Genomic DNA, 13,101 nt, shown 5'->3' with positions numbered 1-13,101 from the left:
CCAAGTCTGGCCACACACTTGCAGTTCATTTCAGTTCTAAGGTCATTTTGACCGCCTACTACGCATGGGACTTGAAGGCTATGGACTCAGCACCCCAAGTGGGGTGGCCCCTTAGGTAAAGCTGGAAGGTGGAGCGAGTGTAGGTGCAGAGAGAAGAGTGGGGGGGCAGGGCCAGATGCTCAGCAAGGACACAGGCCCAATTCGAGGCACCTAGAAGGCTTCTTTCTGAATCGATTTTTCTTTCTCTTCCTCCTCATGTGATAGATACCGCTTAACAGTACATCTTTGTACCAACAATGTTATGCTAGGCATTCTCAAAGCGTTATTTCATAGAAGCCTCACAAAAATCAACCGATCTTCCTTCTTTCCTTCCTCCCTTCTTTTTTTTTTTTTTGCGGTACGCGGGCCTCTCACTGTTGTGGCCTCTCCCGTTGCAGAGCACAGGCTCCGGACGCGCAGACCCAGCGGCCATGGCTCATGGGCCCAGCCGCTCCGCGGCATGTGGGATCTTCCCGGACCGGGGCACGAACCCATGTCCCCTGCATCGGCAGGCGGACTCTCAACCACTGCGCCACCAGGGAAGCCCCCTCCTTCCTTTTTATTTTTACTTAACAAATACTTATTTGACACCTATTGTGTGCCAAGTATTGTATGTATAGGTGCAGGTGCGACAGTGCTGAGCAGAAACATCTGGAAGGAACTGTTATCCTCCTTCTACAGAGGAGGAGTGAGCCTGAAGGTTAGAGAGTTCGTGACTGGCTTAAGGCCACACACTAGTAAGAACGGGTGTCCCTGTACTGAAGCCTGGGGCTCCTTCCCCTGAGCCGAGCTGTCTCGCAGCAGTCAGGGGGAGGGGCCACAGTGGATGCCCTAAGACCATGTCCTGCTCTTCCCTGCAGACCAGGCCCAGTAAACCCACCTACTCTCTCCAGATCAGAATGAGCTGGGGAAACTCAGTGTAGGCTACTAAGGTTCAATCTTTGTCAAGTCAAAGAGCATTTACTAAGTATCCTCTGTGTGTCCATCCTGGGGGACCCTGAGAGCAACTGGGGCTTTCCTGTACTCTTATTCCACCTGGAAATGCCCCACTGTCCTCTCACATGTTGGACAAATAGCAGCAGTTTGGCCGCTCTCTGTGTATTCTGCCCAGTCACCCTGGCCGGGGGTCAACATATCCCTCTGCCGCACTGTTTCTCAGGAAGGCTCCGGAATAATACTCCCAGATCCTAAACGAGCCCCATGCTGCTGGTCATACTTCAGTAAACAGCCTTCCCATCCGGACTGCTCAGGTCTTATTTACCCATCTTTCTGATTTTCTCTCCTGCCCCTCCCCTCTTTTTCCCTTTTTCATCCTTTCCTTTTTTTCTTCTCTCTGCCAGAAAACAAAACAAGTTTATAATCTGAAGGCACAGTGTAAAGCACTGGTTTCAAGCTTTAACCTCCATCAGTGTCACCGAGAGGGCTTCTAGAACTGATTGCGAGGCTTTACCTGCAGAGTTTCTGATTCAGTGATTCAGCAGGTCTAGAGCGGGGCCTGACACATTCCCAGATAAAGCTGCTACTGGCGGGTCAGGGCCCACACTTTGAAAACCGCTGGCCTAAAGGGATGATTTTTTTTTTTTTTTCCCTACAAATAAACAGAATTTGAGCTCAGTGCAGAATTCAGCTTGTTTTCCAGGCCCTGCATTTAACATATCCTAGTCCAGAGGTAACGAACTTCAAGTTAAAGCCAATCAGGCTACTCAGAAGCATCTCCAGTAGGTTTTTAGAGTTATTTAACACCACAGAAGACTTCTTGCCCGGGCTAATTAAGTGATTAGTTCAGATGGATAGTAGATGAACAAAGGGAATGTGGGGCAGCTACAGCTCACTACCAACTTAATAAAACGGTGCTAACTTCAACCGAGAGGAGCAGCATGGGTTTAAAACTGGGCTTAGCTGCTGACATCAGTGTTGTCATTGTTTCTATCTTAAGGGAAGAGGAGCTCACTCCTGCTATAGCTGGAATGTGCTTATGCAAAAGGACTCTTACAAATGGGTGACCCTGCTTGGCTTGCTTGGTCAGAGAACTCCATCATAAGGCATGGATACCATTTTAAATGAGAGACATTCACATCTACCTTCCAGAACTGTGTATATCCAGCAACCCAGTGGCTTGGTGTATGGGAAGCAGCTACCTCAAAAACCCCACTGTGGTCGTGTTACCGTTCAAAATCAAGTAAGGTGTAAGAGCCACATATATCTGTAGCTTTGGAAGTTTGTTATCAGCCTGCCAGTCTCACGTTTTCAGGAGAAGGGATGGGGCAGGGATTCAGCATTCCCTGTGCAGCAACCATGGACCACTGACCTTTTGAGGCAGGCAATACTAGCCTGGTTTTACAAACAAGGAGAGATGATGATGATGGTGACGATGACGACGACAGTAGCAATCATAGCACTTAATATTTATTAAGCACTTACCATGAGATTATGTTCTGGGCATTTTTTTCTGGGTACTCTATATTTTTAACTCAGTCTTCACAACAACCCTATCAGTAAGTTCCATTATTATCCCATTTTACAGATAGGAAAACTGCAGCACAAGGATGTGCAACTTGCCTGTGGTTACCCGGTTAGTAAGTGCCAGATCTCGGATTTGCATTTGAACCCAGATGGTGTGAATCCAGAATCTATGATGACACATCCCTGCCTGAGAGGCAAACCCAAGGCAACCAAACTCTGAAGTCCCATGTCCCCACTGCCCTGACTCTTATCCCAGGGAAAGAGCCTGGTGGGGCTATTTCATTCACAACTAAAGACCAACACAACAATATTCCGCAGCACCACCTCTTTATCCCTCTGGAGAGCTGGGCTTTGTGTATTCCTAACGACTCTCACCAACTGATGCATGGGGCCAGCTGGCTTCAGGAGACAGTGGCTCCACGTTGGAAGTCAGCCCCAAAGAGGGAAGGGATGTCATTGCACCGAGCGCAGTTTCCCCAAACTTCAGTCCTTCACAACCTTCCCAGCCTTCAACATTTTTGCCGTAGCTACATGATACCTATGTTATCTCCCTAATATATTTTCGTTTACTCAGTTCTCTGTTACTTACACGTGTTCAAGGAAACTTAACAATCACAGCAGCAAATGGAAAACCAGTATCCCTTGCCATAAATAGAAGCTAACCACAAGGGTGAATATAAAGTTATTAAATTCTAACTGCATACAATCAGCTGCTGAGAGCCCTGCCTCTGAGGCCTGCCTTCTCACTTCATTACAAAGGGACATTAGGAAGTGTTAGAGAGCTGTGAAAACACACTAGCAGCAGACAGAGTCCTGCTCCTTGAGGACTGAGAGGGAAATGGAAAGAGAATAACTTCTCACCTTGTGACTGGATGGTTTTTTGGATGTTTTGTTCGCTGACCCCTGAAAATCGTCTGCTGCCCCAGCAGAGCTGTGCCTCCCACTGCGGGCAACTCAGACCCAGCTGCGAGTGGCCTGGCTGAGCCCTATCGGCCAAAATGAGGCTCCTCTGCAGCTTCCTATGTACGGGGCACATCCTGAATCGGGGGAAACTATCTCAGGTTCAGGTGCCTCAGGGAAACAGGCACAAAAATCAGGGCAAGAAAAATGAGTACACTGTCAAAGAAGCAGAAGAAACTTCCCAGGTGATAGTGATCACTGAGGAGTGTTTCCTTTGAACAGATGCCTTTGATAGCACTTTCCTCTGTTCTCCTGGTATTTTGTTGCAAGAATGAATAAGCAGGAAGAAACAAATGGGCACTTTTGTGTTTTACCAGAATCTAAAGTGATGACCCAGTTTCAGGGGGGAAAGATCTCTAAATCTCTATTTCCATTTAAGGAAAGAAAAGGGGAGGGGAGGGGAGGAAGAGGAATAAATCCGGCAAGAGGGTCTGATACCATGCCTCACCCCTCCCCCTCCCCCAAATCCAAAGATCCTCGAACACTCTTGTCTTATGTAACCTGAGAAAGTCACTACATCCCCCTCCTCCCATTCTTCTAACCCAGGTTTCTCTTCTCTGGCTGACAGAGTCCGTTTTTGGTGATGTAAAGAATGTAGATAGTGATAAGCTTTAAAAACTTACTGCATAGGGCTTCCCTGGTGGCGCAGTGGTTGAGAGTCCTCCTGCCGATGCAGGGGACACGGGTTCGTGCCCCGGTCCGGGAAGATCCCACATGCCGCGGAGCGTCTAGGCCCGTGAGCCATGGCCGCTGAGCCTGCGCGTCCGGAGCCTGTGCTCCGCAACAGGAAAGGCCACAACAGTGAGAGGCCCGCGTACTGCAAAAACAAAAAAACAAAAAAAAAACCTTACTGCATGGCCATTTTAAATAAGAAAAATGTCAGACCCAGCAAAACTCTCTTCCCATACGGTACATGGAGCACCCCGGACACCCCTATTGACAGTCGTTTGACATGATGGTGGTGGTGATGGTAAAGCTCTTTCCGTGGAGCAAACAGGTGCTTTACATCCAACAACCAGTGAATCCTCACAGCAACCCAGTGAGATGAATCCTATTATTCTTCCCATTGTACAGACTAGGAAATTGAGGCTGGAGAAGTTCAATAACTTGCCCGAGGTCATAGAGTTAGTAAGTGACAGAATCCGGCTCACACCTATGTCTGTTTTGCCCAAAAGTCTTGGTCTTAACTACCATGCTCTGTTGAGTCTCTGATGGAAATGAACTAAATATTCATTATCATTTCCATATAATTATCTACAATTAATTTTAACAGAGAAACTAATAGAAGCCAAACCCTTCCCTGAGGCTCTACTGACCCAGTGTTAGTTTGCAAAAGACGTAGGAGCCTGATAGCTTTCTCAGATTAAAATCTTATTTCTCCTCTCTGTGCATATTACAGATCAAGTACGAATAAGGCCAATCAAATCATAGTAGTTGAGGTTTACTGAGTACTTATCAGATGTCAGACATCGTGCTAAACGCCTCCCATGCATTCTCTCTCTTAATCCTCACCCACCACCTTGTGGGACAGGTGTTGCCCATGAGAAAACTGAGGCTCAGGGATGTTAATAACTTATTCAAGGTCACTCAGCCTAGAAGGGGCAGAGCAGGAACCGTGAACCCAGCAACTCTTCTCAGAGCCCACACTAGGATCTCGCAGAACAGGAAGATCAAGGAGCACATGAGTTAGGGACATTGCACTTTCCTTTTCCAAACTTGCAATGATGGATGAAAGGAACTCATGGAAACTTCCTGGGCACTTCATACCTACTAGGCCTTTTTCTAGGCAAGTCATGCAGAGCAAAGACCAGCTAGAGATGAGCCCTTCACCAGATTTCCATGCTTTCTGCACTGCTGCATGAAAAAGAGAATGCCATCTTTAGGGTCTCAGGGAGGCTGTCTGTCTACAGCAGAACTCACCCCTAAGTCAGGGTTGTCTGTGTACACGACTCAGGAAGGTTTGGAGAGTAGGGGGATCCAACAGGCTTCCAGAATTAGTGTTCCAGAAACTCTTCAAAGCATCCACCCTATACATTTTATGTTTCCTGATCTAGCTTCGGTGTACAGACTCGGATTACTTTTTACTGTTTAATTGTACAGAATGAGAAGCTGCTCCACCTAAGATTGCTTTAAATTGGAACGCACAAGTTCCAGAGGGAACTTGCTAGAGAAACGCACAACCCAGGGCCTTCCCCTGGGAATCTCATTCTGTCGGTCTAGGATAAGGCCCAGGAAACTGCACCATGACAGCCAAGCCCAGGAGACTCTTCTGTGGGTGTTCAGAGAGCACAGGCTGACCAACGCTGCTTTAGCTCTCTCCCCTCCTTGGGGGTATAATCCCAAATTCAGATGTTTCCTCCTGCAGCACATCCTCTTGGACCACCCCCACCTAACTCTGCACCTCAGCTGTGACATGTCACTGTCACTGGGGCCTTTCAACTTTTTTCATCTATTTCATGACTAAGTGAGTGAGAGATATGGGTAGAAAAGGAGGGAGGAGAGGAAACAGAGAGGGAGAGAGAGAGAGACTAAGCTCTAATGACATGGTTTGAGCTTCCTGGATCCAGCTATACATGATGCCAACAGACTCTTGGACTTTCAAATTATGTGAGCTAAGAAATTCACTTAAACAGCTACTAAGCAGGCATAGGAGAGAAAGGAACAAATCGGTAAAACAGACAAAGGAATAAACAGATCAACGTGCATAACACCATGAATAAAATCACCTAATCCCACTTACCCTGCCTCTGTGAGGCAGGCCCTCTGTGTTCTCATCGCCATCAATGCCATTACTTCAATCTAATTCTGTGGCTTAACCGTCCAGGGTTCTGTACCCCAGGGAGCCATGCGTATACAGCTGATGACTGTGGTTCCTCAAGGATGACCGCATCAAAAGTAAAGAAATAAAAACAGAAATTGTATCATGTCGCCGTCTTTAGGTTTCCAGTATCAGCAGCTGAATGACAGAAAAGTCCCTGCTGAAGCCAATTCTAAAGTGCCTCACTGGTTCGAGTTTTCCTGTCAGAGGCTATGGCGAAAAAAGGAAGTGAGTCAATGGAACCAGATGCCCTGTGGCTTTTTACTGCAGATTAGAACTGGGAGCCCAGCAGGGGTCTCCTTACAAGTGTAAAACAGTGAGGGGCTCTTTGTGTCTCTTACCATCTCTAAAAAGATTTTTTTAAATGTCTTGCTTTCCTCCTTTATGCTTTAATATTGGACCCCACGTTCCCTGGGATCTTAGGGGCATGAATTCCCATTGTCACCTTCTGACTTTTGTTCCCTGAGGCCAAATTGTTCTTTTGGAGACAGAAACAGGATTGAAAGCTGGCCCAGGGACCCAGAACATTCCCGGCCTGGTCTGAATGCACAGCTGCCGTAGACAACAAGCCTAGGTTGACTCTTTCTCCTGGGAGTCAGGAGCTGGACCAGCAGAACATCTCCAAGGGTCTGAGGCCACAGTCAGCAGCTACCCCAAGGCTGAACTCTGTGTCCGATGCTTCGCACACGTTCTCTCATGCAACTACCCTCTTAGGTTATCCTTTCACAAATGAGGAAAACCAAGCTCACAGGGGTTAAGTGATTTCTCCGACATAACAAAGCAAACAAGGGGCAGAGGCTGGATGTGAGCCTGGCTCTATGGGACTCCAAAGCCTAAGACCGTCACCAAAAAGCCTGGAGCCGCAAAAACGCGCAAGCATTTAGGGACAGGAGTCAGCAAACTGTGGCTCACCGGTTGAATCCGGCTACCGATCCTTTTGTAGAAAACATGACTATACCTGTCATTTACATATTGTCAATGGTACACTCCCTCTACAAGCACAGAAGTGAGTTGGACAAAGAACTTGTGGCCCGCAGAGCCAGACATAGGTACTAAGCGCCCTTAAAAGAAAAGGTTTGCCAGCCTGGCTGAGGACGCTGAACTTGGGAATCAGTCTGACTCAGGTCACTTCCCCTTGTCAGCTGTGTTCTCCAGCTGTTCTCACCTGAGACTCGGGGCTCCCAGGATCGCTGGCCTGAGGGAGGCCATAGTGAGAACTGAGTGAAACTCTGCATTTCAAGCACCTAGCATGCTCAGCAGGTATGTAAGGAAAGACAGCCCCTCACTTGCCACACGAGACTGTAGAACACCCCAATCAGCAGGCGTGTGTGCCAACTCCCATTAGCGGGCAGAGAGCAGGACTGAAGCCCTGGGTGGGGTAAAGGGTGAGGACTCAGGCAAACTATTAAACCAGCCGTTCTGGAAGGTGTGTGCTGGGGAAGCGAGTGAAGCCGTCTCGTTCAGGCTTCAGAGGCGGCACTAGGCCTCGGGTCGGACAAGGATGTGAAGGCCGGCTGCATGCCAAACCGCTGAGCTACGCCCAGGCCAGCACACATCGTAGACCACTAGGTAAGACAGAGGGGAAGTCATGGGACTTCTTGCACTCTGAGGGTCTGGCCAGCCCCCAGGAATCAAGACCATTCCGAGACTTACGAGTTAAGCCCAAGGCATTTGTGACCATAAGCAGAGCTGCAAATTGCAGGCAGGCTGACTGTTATTAGCCTGCGGCCCGGTGCTGAACGCTGGGCTCCTTCGAGCGGCAAAGTGAAGTCTCACCGGTGGGGTGGACGCACCAGCCGGGACCTCCAGTTGGGACTCCAGCTTGCTGCTCAAGGGACTTCCCAGCGTTGCTTGCATCTGGGTGGAGGTGCTTCCCCAATTCAGTGACGTATAAACCTCTGTCTTTACTATTCTTTCTTAGTTATACTATTCTTAATTAGTATACTGTAATCTTTGTTAATTCAATAAACTCTCTCTAAATTCTTGTTTAACTGAGTGTAGAGTGGTTATTTTGCCAGAGAATCCTACGAAGCTTGAAACCAACATTAAGGTTTTCGGCAAAACAGGTGTGGGACTCTCGGGACTGGCCCCACTGGGGCAACTCAACCCCTTCCCTGCCCGGCCGTCCTGGCTGCCCAGTCTCTGGAGCTGGGCTCTGAGAAAGAATACCTAAGAATCAAGGTCAGTCTAAGTTATTCTTTATACAGGACCTTCGGGCTTTTTTTTCTCCTTCTTTCAGCCCAACGTTAAAAAAAAAAAAAAAGGCTGTAAAAAATTAAATGGCTCCCCCAGGAGTCTATCATCTCATTGATGTATTAGGGATTCACATGTGTAACTCCTCTTAATACCAATGAGAGCAGAGCAAATAGTTGATTTTCTTTATTGCAAAGGTGAAAAGTAAGTGTGTTTATCCTCTGTATTTGCAAGTCATCAGTGATGATTAAACTTAGGGATGAGCTGAGTGGGACACGCTGAATGCATTTTTACGCCAGCTTCCTTTCCTCCTTCTTAAAACATGAAGACTGTCTTGAAAGAAACCACAGGTCTCCAGTTGGCTTCACTGAAGTCCACACAGGGGCTCTTTGTGAGTACGCTGATAAATCATCACAACAATCCGATACTTCTCTCTTAACACAGCCCAGGGTTTTATCCCACTGAGAATCATCTCACATCAACATGGCACAAGCACAATGCAACATGGGTGACAGCCCAGAGTCACAGGGAAGAAACTCACTGTGTGAATGTGTTCTCCCCAACACGATCACCCCTCAGTTTCCCGTACCAACTTGTTCTAGCCAAGAGGAGAGATTGTGAGCTCAGTGATACATTGAATGCCCCACTCAACTTCATTAACTAGAGCTAAGTGCTAACACTCACGGTAGCAGCTTCCAGCATAAATTAGTATCCATAATAAAGCATATAGTTAGCCACACATCCAACTGCTCTCCGTGATGAATGAGCCCCCAAAGCCCCCAGGCTGCTGTTTGATTTTCCTGAGATGGGTCTGTAGTAGCAGCCTGGTTCCCAAAGCTTCTTGTCCACCAGCAAAAGGAGCATCTGAGTTGACAAGGTTCTGGACAAATTCATCCAGAGTCAATAACGGAAGGTCAAGGAGAGTTATCTGCTTTCCTGCTGTAGGAGGGGCCCACGGGGAGTTAAGCTCAAAGTCAGGTTACGAGTGGAGATAAAATGCAAAGTTTTCCCAGTCACCTGCACTTAAGCCCTGGGGGGTGAACACCAAGAGCCTCTGGTCAAATCTGTATGGGCACAGACATCTCTAGAAATGTCCATCCCCTGTATCTGGGTGGCTGGCCACTTACAAAGGACTTGCAGACCTGCCACCCCTTGCTGAGAGAGATTAGAGGATTTGCCCTGCAGGGTAGCAGAAGCTGTCGCCCCAAAATATGTAACTCTGGCACGTGGAGCTGAAGACAATCAAGACCCAGCAGACTCAGGAAAAACCTTTTAACTGCCTAAAAGAACTTAGACTGGGGGCCTGTACCAGGAAGAGAGCTATTGCCAGAGATCACTTTTTCACTCAAGACACTTACCTGCCTGCCAGGAGGACCCTTGTTTACCAAACATCTCCCCCTCTCACCTTCCTGTGAACTGCCTGCCCCCCTGTGAAGCCCAGACCCCTATCCCTTTCCTTCGCTCAGGATAGTACACCAGCCTCAATTGTCCGGCTGCCTTTGAGTGTCAGATCTTTGGGGCTCCCATAGGTACATATGTAATTCTATTTTTCTTTTCCTCATGTTAATCTGACTTTTTATTATAGGTGGGTCTCAGCCAACAACCTGGAAGGATAGAGAGAAAATTATTTTTCTTCCCCTACAGTGTAAAGGTGCATAGGAGGCAAAGATTGAATTTGAGCCTGAAACTTCAATGGTGGTTCACCGCAGACGGAACCCTGGTTGAGCACCTATTCCAAACCACCCCCTATGCCGGCATGGGGGGCGCCCTCCCGCACAAATCCATCAGCTCCCTTCAGCGCGGCCCCTGACTTGGAGTCTGTCCCTCCATCTCTCTGTCTCTCTTCTTGCTCCTCTACCACTGCCCGAGGCCGAACCACTGTCCCCTCTGGTCTGACTTTGGTGACGGCCTCCCAGCCCCTTCTCCCAGCTTCTATCTCCTTCTAATTTATTCTCCACACACCAGCCAGAGTCTCACTAGAAGGTGTCAACCAGAGCCCACCATTTCCTACTTGAAAGCTCATAAGGGTCCCTACTGCACACAGACTAAATCCCGAATGCCCGTCCCTGGCCTCCAAGCTCCCCTAGGCCCTGCCCCTGCCCACCTCTCTGACTGTGCTCTCATTTATCCTCCGCAAAGTCCCCCTTTACTACGTGGATGTTCATTTTTATAACCTCAGGTATATCAAGATCTCTCCTGCCCGAGTACCTTGATATTTGCTCTTGTCCTCTGCCTGGACTGTTCTTTTCCTGACTCTAGTCTTAGGTGGTTTTCCCTCAAGGTTCAGGTCTCGGCCCAAATACCGCCTCCTCCAAGACGCCTTCTCTGCCCACGCTCTGCTGAGGTTCCTCCCCAGGACTCCCCGCGTCATCCTCTTGTTTGTTTCATCCCTCCCTCGTATCACACTCAGAAAACATCATGTGTATTTGCCTACCCTGTCTCCCTCGCTTACAAGGGCAAGGAATTGACCCTCTCATTCGTGCTATAGCCACAGCACCTAGCAAAGGGGCACGTCGGAAATTCTGGATAAGAATATGCTGACTGGATAAACAAGTAAGTGAAGAGCCGATAATCTAACAGCAGTGCAGCGTTCTCATCCATTATCCCACAGCTGCCTTCACACGTTAAGCGGGACTCAGACACTGAGCACAGGACTTCTTCCACGGGACGCAGCGAGTGCTTGCTGGAACTGAAAAAATGTCCTTAGAATAACAAGTGCTCCCATGCGTTTCCCTAGGACTGACTTTCACTACATCAATGCATCCAAACTCAGTAGGATATCCACAGAGTGGACAAACTCCTGGGCAATGGGAGATACCCTATCAACCATCCTTCACTTGCTAAGGAAACTCAAGGATCCCGAATGCAATGGGCAGACCAAGGAGCAAGGCTGACAGAGGGAGAAGGTGAGGATAGAAAAAGATCATAAAGGTGACCTTTATGGTAAAGGTGGTTCTAAAACTTCTTACCGGGCTCATCCAAAGGACAAGCCATGTGCCTATCCAGATCAACTCTAGAGGTGTCTCCAGAGGTCCTATTCATGGACTTCTTACTGAACTGAATCCTTTCTAAGCTTAAAGGAAGCTGCAGAAAAGGTTCCTCTTAATTACTCTGTTCTGGAAGCGCTGCCTTTTCGTTAGCTGAGAGCACAGGCTAGAAAGCTTACCATTCCAGGCTCTGGGCCCAGGGAGCTAAGACCCTTCACTCCAGGGCACAAAGTCAACCCCAGAACTTTGCTTTCGGGACTTCCATTGCAGCCATACTCACCAATGGAGTGCGTTTTATCCACCTGAGAGGTCAAGCCCTAGCCCTGTCCCCCACCCCTTAATACCACTTGGGCCACTTTTATGGAAGCGGTTTTGGAAAAAAAAAAAAAAAAATGCCCCGGTCCTAAGTAGGAGGCACAGTTCAGTTTTTTCTATGGTCAAACCTCCCTAAACTCTGACAAGCTCCCAATGGGCAGAGGTTTAGCTCAAGACTCCTCAGAGAGGCGCTAGCTGGCTCACAGTCTGTGGCAGAGATGTGGGACAACTCAGCCAGAAAAAGCAAGACTTTGGTAAACATAGTTTATTGCTCCAATAGTGAGAGCAGTGGCTCTGACCGTTGTTTGGAATCCCACACAGTGGTTTGGGTTCTGAGATTTCCAGAAGAGTTTCCACAGGATGCCGTTACTGAATTGGGTGTATGTGCGTGGTGTGTTGTGGTCTTGTTACAGCTGCTTATTGTAAGCCAGCTTCCCTTCACATTGCAAATAAATACATAAAACCAGCTTCTGAGCATTAGGAGGGCTCCACGGACGGTGAGTTATTGATTTCTCTGTGTAGGGATGTTCCCTAGAACAAGGCCAAGAAACTAACCTCTGCTTACTTGGAGATTTGAATACAGTCTTCTGGACAGCCCCATAGGCAAGAAGGTAAGTCTGGTTTTTTTTTTTTCAAGAAATTAGTTGGCTACTATGCAATAAGAACTGTTTTAAAGCTCCCATGCCTCCCCTTGTAGCGAACTGATTTTCCATGGGTGGTTGGTCTCCTGTGTATAATAAGTAGGTCTGAGGAAAGTGCTGAATATATTCATTTAAAATAGACTCTCTGCACTGATGGCTGAGAAATTTCCAAGGGACTACTGCACTAGAGTGCTCTGCATAACTGAACACTGTGTCTGCAAATAAGACTAATAACCATAGTTGTTCAAATGATTACCATATCATAGCTCTTAATCATCTACTGGAAACGCTTCTGATGGGAAGGCTTTTTTCACGATCAGGCAACCTTGCATTGACAGTCGCCCATACAGTTGGAATGGCCACCCACTTCTCTCCTGGCCATCTGCCTACTCACCTCTGTCCTTGGCTGAATTTCTCCCCCTGTAAAATGTGGAAATGGGACCAGATGATCTTGGAGGTTCTTAAAAGATCTGACATTGTTTTTTGCGTTTGGAAGAATCTTGGAGGTTCTTATAAGATCTGACATTGTTTTTTGCGTCTCTTTCAGACACTCTCTGTATATGTGGAAGCAACCTGCCATGGTTACTAGCTTGTATGAAGTGGAGCTGGTGTTCCGATTGTCCCTACAGCCCTGAGTCCTAACCAGTTTGCCCTGATCTTTGGGCAAAGGGAAAGTAGAGAGCAG

The sequence above is a fragment of the Aethalodelphis obliquidens genome, unplaced genomic scaffold, assembly GCF_003676395.1.
Source record: "Aethalodelphis obliquidens isolate GAN/ISIS:26980383/991018 unplaced genomic scaffold, ASM367639v1 scaffold22, whole genome shotgun sequence".
Taxonomy (NCBI): Eukaryota; Metazoa; Chordata; class Mammalia; order Artiodactyla; family Delphinidae; genus Aethalodelphis; species Aethalodelphis obliquidens.
This window is presented reverse-complemented; position numbering follows the sequence as displayed.